We start from the raw sequence: 7,851 nt of genomic DNA on the forward strand, positions 1-7,851 counted from the left end.
AGAAATAGTTTCAATTTCTTCATCTGAAAATTGTCTGTTCATGTCCTTTGACCATTTATCAATTGAAGAATGGCTTGAATGCCTATAAATTTGAGTCAATTCTCTACATATTTTAGAAATGAGGCCTTTATTAGAACCTTTGAATGTAAAAATGTTTTCCCAGTTTATTGCTTCCCTTCTAATCTTTCCTGCATTAGTTTTGCTTGTACAAAAACTTTTTAATATAATCAAAATTATTTATTTTGTAGTCAGTAATGATCTCTACTTCTTTGGTCACAAATCCCTTCCTCTTCCACAAATCTGAGAGATAAACTATCCTATATTCTTCTAAAGTTCTCAAAAATTCTACTCTGATGCCTTACTTAGATGTGGATAAGTATAAGTTCTGGCAGGTTCTATCAAGCTGGAAAAGCCTTGAGCATGGCCTGGAGGTTAGTCAGTGAACTTTGATTAAGCACCTCGGCACTTGCTAAGCAATGGAAATACTAAGAAAGTCAAGAGATAATTCCTAATCTCAAGAAGTTCATAATCTAATGGCATAGTTGGAGGAGTTTTTGCTATTTTTCAGTCATACCCAACTCTTCATGACTTCATTTGGGTTTTTCTTGGCAAAAAAACTGGAATGGTTCTCCATTTTCTTCTCCAGCTCATTTACAGATGAGGAAACTGAGGCAAATGAGGTTTAGTGACTTGGTCAGAGTCACAGAGCTAGTAAGTCCCTGAGGCTTGATTTGAACTCATATGACCTTAGTCACTTATTAGTTAGAGGCATTGTGGGGCAGAAGAGGGAACAATTGAACATTTCCTGACTCCTAATCCAGCTTTCTATCCACTGAGCCATCTAGATGCTGCTAGGAAACAACATGCAAAGAATAGTGTACGAACAAGCTATATCCAGGATAAATAGGAAGTAATCACCAGAGGGAATTCACTGAAATTGCTTCGAGTAGATGGTGGATTTTAGCCAGAATTTGAAAGATAACAGGGAACCCAAAAGGTAATACTTTTACCTTACACAACCCCCAGCTCCATCCTCTTCAATCCAACAGTACTGCCTGCCTTGTTGTTCTCCAACATGGTACTACATCTCTGTCACTGGTTGATGACAATATGTTGAGAACACCAAGGAAGTGTTCAGCCCATCTCTTTAATATCATCTCCTTATCATTGATCAATATGGCTCCATTAACACTAAGTATTTGAGATGCACCAAAAGTCTTTGGCCCATAAATAATCTTTAGGGCATTGTAGAAGCATTATGCTATCAGCATAAAACTGAATCTCATCTGCCTTCTTACTGAGCCAAATTCCCCTGTCAAGGCAAGGGGTTCACTGGTCATACAAAAGTTGACTGAAATATTCCAGGTTATATGGCAAGAGATCAGAGATGCCTCCTTTATGTATCTCCATGAAAAAGAAAAAGAAGGAGGGAAGGAAGGAAGGAAGGAAGGAAGGAAGGAAGGAAGGAAGGAAGGAAGGAAGGAAGGAAGGAAGGAAGGAAGGAAGGAAAGGGAGAAAGGGAGGGAGGAGGGAGGGAGGGAGGGAGGAAGAAAAGGGAGGAAGAAAGAGAAAGACACAAAGAGAGAGGAAAGGAGGGAGAAAGGAAGGAAGAAAGAAAGGAAGAGGCTATCCTGTGACAATGGGAAAGGGTAGGAGGGAGGTATCTCTTTCTTAGTCATTGCTGACAAGATTACTGTCAGAATCATCCTTAATTGGCTGACCCTTTACCTGGAAGATGGTCACTTACGTAAGAGTCAGTGCAATTTCAGAAAGGGTTAAGGAATGATGAACATGTTTTTACTATCCAAAAACTCCAGGAGAAGTGCCAGAAGCAGAACAGAGATCTATGCACAACGTTCATCAAGCTGACCAATACCTTCGGTACTATCGGCTGTGAGGGCTTGTGGAAGATCTTGGTGAAATCTGGTTGTCCAGAGAAGTTCAGCAGCATTGTATGTCAGTTTTATGATGGCATGCTTTCTGAGTCACCAATGGAGTGAAGCAGAGATGTGTGCTGCTCCCATGCTTTTTAACATGATATTTTCAGTAATGTTGTCAGATGGCTTCAACGAAAATGAAAACAGCATCAAAGTCAATTGCCAGATTATAAACTAACTTAAAAAAGCTGCAAGCCAAGACTAAGGTAGAGGGAGAATTGGTGCATGATTTTTGTTAGGACATAATTGTGCATTCAATGCACCCTCTGAGGCTGAAATACAACTGATTGTGGATCAATTTTCTGCTGCTTTTGCTAATGTTGGTCTGACAACACCAAGAAAACAGAGATTCTCCACCAGCCAGCACCACCATCCACGTGTAGAGCCACAGGATTTAGGAAATTTTGAATGCTGTGGATGAGTTCACTTGCCTTGGCAGCATAGTTTCCAGGAATGTAGATAGATGATCAGATTGACACACATTGCCAGAGCTAAATCAGCATTTGGAAGGCTCTGAAAGAAAGTGCGGGACAGAAAAGGTATTGGGTTGCATATATTGCAAACCAATTTTTAAGTAGACTGAAGGTCTACAAAGCCATTGTGTTGACTCATTGTTGTATACCTATGAAACCTGGTCAGTCTACCAGTGCCATGCTAGACAATTCAAATTATCTTAGGAAGATTCTGAAAATCACTTGGCAAGATAAGGTACCAGATACTGAGGTCTTCTCTTAAGCTGAGCTACCATGCATTCAAATTCTATTGCAGAGAGTACAACTCAAATGGGTCGGCACTTGGCCAAATGCCAACACAAGTTTACCTAAAGGACTACATTGTGGAGAACCCAAACAAGTCAAATATTTACATGGAGGTTAGAAGAGGTAGAAGGACACTCCCAAGGTCTCTCTGAAAACCTTTAGTATTTATTGTGGGACATGGAAGACTCTACCACAGAGCTGTCCATCATAGCAGATCCACATCAAAGAAGGCACTGTGCTCTATGAGCAAAGCAGAATTGCAGCGGTTCAAAAGAAACATAAGATGTACAAATCTAGACACATCTTCATCCCAAATGTTCATACAGATAATTTGTACCTGATTTACAGTAAAACGTTCCCAGCTTGTATTGGTCTGATCAACTACAGCTCAACAAACTTTATCTTGACTCCAGCATGATGATGTCATTGGTCCTCTTCAAGTACAAAGGATAAACAAAAATATCTCTGTTACTGTGCATTTTTTCTGGTTATTTCCCATGGTTATAATGTTCTTCCTCCTCATCTCATTTCCTATTTGCTAAGCTATTTTTAAATGCTTTCACTTTCTCCTTAATTGTTCCTGAGTACTCCTTTTTCAATCTCCTCTTTCAAATATAATCTAAACCAGTATCTGTGGCCAGAGATAATTCTTCAAAATTCCTTCAATTTCTCCCAGATTTCCCCTCTCCAAGTCCAATTTCATGTTCCTTAAGAAATCCAAACCCCTCCAAAGGATCTATACTATTTTATTTTCTTTCTTATTCAGCTTAAGTTTTTTCCTGCTTCTCCCCTTTCCCCTGCACCTCCCACAACCAAAGAGCCAGAAGTAAAATTGCCTGTCTGCTAAACTGGGTGATCACTTCTTTCAAAGTTTAAAGAAGAGAGAGTTCAGTTTGAGATAGTCAGATGAGGCTTCACAGTAGAAATGAGACAACTTGAACCTTAAAGAACGAGTTCAATTTTGAAAGATGAAAGAAAGAAGCTAGAGGAACAAAGGAACAGCATGAATGAACTAAGCTATCGAAGTAAGAAAGTACACTAAACAATGAAACTAGACTGGAAGAGTAAGTACAAGTTAACCAGTACTAGCAAAGTTAGCTGGATAGACAAGGTCTGATCAGATCACAGAAAGTCTTGAAAATGAGGCTAAGGTCTAAGTAGAAGCCACTAAATATGAGTTTTTTGAGCAGGGGATTAACATGATAAAAATGGTGTGTTAGGAAGATTAATCTGGCATCAGCATGCAGGATAGACTAAGGACTATAATCTACTTAGGAAACTGCTGCAATAATTCAGAGATGTAATTAAATACTGGATCATGATGATGGCAGTAGACATGGGAAGGAATTGATGGATATAAGATTGAGATTCTTAACCTATGATCTAGGAATCACTGAATAGATTGCAGGTGATGGGTAAACTTGAATGGAAGAGAAATTATTTATTCATTTTCAGTAACTTCAAACTGAAAATAGGCATTTCTTTCAATAATTTTAAAATGTTTTTCTGAAAAGAGGTCCAGGAAAGTTATTACACTGCCAAAGGGGTCAATCAGTTAGAGAGAGGGGAAGAGACAGACAGACAGAGAGAGAGAGAGACAAAGACAGAGAGATCAATCAGAGAGAGGGGGAGAGACAGACAGACAGACAGAGAGACAAAGGCAGAGAGAGAGAAGCTTAAAGAAGAAGATAAGAATGACTAATTGTATGTGGGTGATAAAGGAAAGGAATTTTCATTTCCTTTCCCCAGTTCCCCAGTTAATCAATCAATAAATGTTTATTGAACACCTACTATGTGCCAGGTACTGTACTAACCATTGGGAATACAAATAGAGGGAAAAATAGTTTCTGCCTTCAAATAACCCACAATCTAAATAAAGAGGTGATGAACAAATACACATAAACTACATACAACATAGGATAAATATAAGATAATTCAAAGAAGGACGGTACTAGAATTAATGGGGGTTGGGAAAGACTTCCTGTAGAAAATAGGATTTTAATTGGAACTAAAAAGGAAGTCAGATCAGTAGTTAGAATAGAGGAGGAAAACCATTCCAGTCACAACAGGGCAGTCAGAGAAAATGCCCAATATCTTGTGTGTGGAAGAAAAAGACTTATGTTACTGGAGCGCAAGAGGAGGCTAAGTTATGGAGTGCTTTGAATGTCTAACAGAGCACTTTGTATTTGATCCTAAAGGAGATAGAGGGCCAGAGTGACATTATCAGATCTGATTTAGGAAAATCACCTTGGTGGTTGAAGAGAAGATGGATTACAGTGAGAAGAGACTTGAGGGAAGCAGACCCACCAGGTCTGCTTGCAACCCATCACGGGCTGTTGCAACAGTGGAGTATCGAAGTGATAAGAACCCACACCAGAGCTGTATCAGTAAGAGCAAAGGAGAAAAGTAGACATATTCAAAAGAAGTTTTGAAGATGAAATGGACAGACCTTAGCAACACTTTGGATGGAGAGGGGAAGTTTGTATTGCCAAGGAGTTCAGGATGACACCTGGATTGCAAGTTTGAAGGACTAAGGGGATTGTATTGTCCTCAGCAATAATAGAGAAGATAGGGTCATAGAAGAGGAATATTTAAAAAGGAAGATAAGGAGTTCAATTGTAGACATGCTTGGTCTAAGGTGTCAATTAGACATCAAGTTTGAGATGTCTGAAAGGCAGTTGAAGATTTGAGATTAGAGATCAACAGAGGTGGAGCAGGGTAGGTAGAACTGTGATAGTGTGGCACTACAGCAAAGAGACAATAAATAAATCCATGGGAGCTGATAAAAATGATAAAATGATTGCCAAATGGCAAACAAGAAAATATTAGTAACTGGAGAAAGCAGTTTTGATGGAATGATAAGGTCAGAAGACAGACTGTAAGGGGTGAAGAAGGGAGAGAAGGCACCTATCATTCACCATCTTTTCAAGGTTAGCTACGAAGGGTAGACAAGATAAAGGATGAGAAATAACAGGGATAGAAGGATCAAACAAAGATGGTTTGGTTTTTGTTTTTCTAGAAGGGGGAGACACAGAGCATGTTTGTAGAAGGTATGGTCATAGATAAGGAAGTAGTGATAAGAAAGAGCAATCGGATTGGGTAGACAGATGACAGGTGGGGGGGAGGGGGGTTAAAAGTCAAAGCCCTGAAGACAACCAACAGTTAGAATCAGCACTTCTGGGGAGCGAAAGATATTTCAAGTACAACCCAATTCTTCCCCTCTTGGTGAGAAAGAAAGAATTTTCTCTTCTCTTCACAAACCTATAGACTATAGCATCTAACAACAGTTTTCTTTAAAGAGTACGGCTATGGCATTCTCCAATTGAAAAATGGTCAAAGGATATGAACAGACAATTCTCAGATGAAGAAATTGAAACTATTTCTAGTCATATGAAAAGATGCTCCAAGTCATTATTAATCAGAAAAATGCAAATTAAGACAACTCTAAGATACCACTACACACCTGCCAGATTGGCTAAGATGACAGGAAAAAATAATGATGATTGTTGGAGGGGATGCGGGAAAACTGGGACATTGATGCATTGTTGGTGGAGTTGTGAACGAATCCAACCATTCTGGAGAGCAATTTGGAACTATGCCCAAAGGGCTATCAAACTGTGTATAACCTTTGTTCCAGCAGTAAATCTACTGGGCCTATCCCAAAGAGATCATAAAAAAGGGAAAGGGACCTGTATGTGCACGAATGTTTGTGGCAGCCCTTTTTGTAGTGGCTAAAAACTGGAAACTGAATTGATATCCATCAGTTGGAGAATGGCTGAATAAATTGTGGTATATGAATATTATGGAATATTACTGTTCTGTAAGAAATGACCAACAGGATGATTTCAGAAAGGCCTGGAGGGACTTACATGAACTGATGCTGAGTGAAATGAGCAGGACCAGGCGATCATTATATACTTCAACAACAATACTATATGATGACCAGTTCTGATGGACCAGGCCATCCTCAGCAACAAGATCAACCAAATCATTTCCAATGGAGCAGTAATGAACTGAACCAGCTATGCCCAGAAAAAGAACTCTGGGAGATGACTAAAACCAATACATTGAATTCTAATCCCTATATTTATGCCACATGCATTTTTATTTCCTTCACAAGCTAATTGTACAATATTTCAGAGTCTGATTCTTTTTGTACAGAAAAATAACGTTTTGGTCATGTATACTTATTGTGTATCTAATTTATATTTTAATGTACTTAACATCTACTGGTCATCCTGCTATCTGGGGGAGGGGGTGGGGGGGTAAGAGGTGAAAAAATGGAACAAGAGGTTTGGCAATTGTTAATGCTGTAAAGTTACCCATGCATATATCCTGTAAATAAAAGGCTATTAAATAAAAAAAAATTAAATAAGCCTGGAAAGGAAAAATAAATAAATAAAAAATAAAGAGTATGGCTATGAAAAAAAGGCACATTAATGAAGCAGCTAGGTGGCTCAGTGAATAGTGCCCGACCTGAAATCAGAGAGTTGAGTTCAAATGGAAGCTTAGATAAGTCATTTAATCCTCTTTGCCTCAGTTTCCTCATCTGTAAAATGAACTGGCTGGAGAAGGAAATATCAAACCACTCCAGCATATTTGCTAAAAAAAAAAAAAAAAAACCTCCAAAAACTGGGGGCACGACTGAATAGCAACTACAATGGCTTGGACGTTGAAGTGACTCTGGAGTAAGATCTCCTTTCACTGACCTTTGAGTAGATCTTGTTTTCTGCGCCTTATTTTCATATAAAATGAGGGGCCTTGGGCTAGATGGTTTCTGAGGCTCCTCAATCCTAAGAGGTGTTAGAGGAACAATGGGAAAAGAGAAAGGAGGTTGTTATTTTTAAACTGTCTAGGATCTGAATGATTTATTTGAGACTTCTAAAGTTGGAAACTAACTCAAGTTACCATCTTTTCCACACCTTGAAGATTTGAAAGTGCCTTGGGCCAAGCGGTCAGGATGGCAGAGACGGGACTTAGCATTTCCTGACTTCCATGCCAGTATACAGATACAATATGCGTCATTTAAAAAAAAAAAATAGCAACTACTGTATAGGCAGAACTTGTACGTGACTTTGTTGTCATGCACTTGGGCTCTTCCTTAAAACACCCGACCGGAGTAGGAGAGGAGGTGTGGCAGGTAAGGGGAGGGCAGA

Source organism: Sarcophilus harrisii, chromosome 5 (assembly GCF_902635505.1).
Source record: "Sarcophilus harrisii chromosome 5, mSarHar1.11, whole genome shotgun sequence".
Lineage (NCBI taxonomy): Eukaryota > Metazoa > Chordata > Mammalia > Dasyuromorphia > Dasyuridae > Sarcophilus > Sarcophilus harrisii.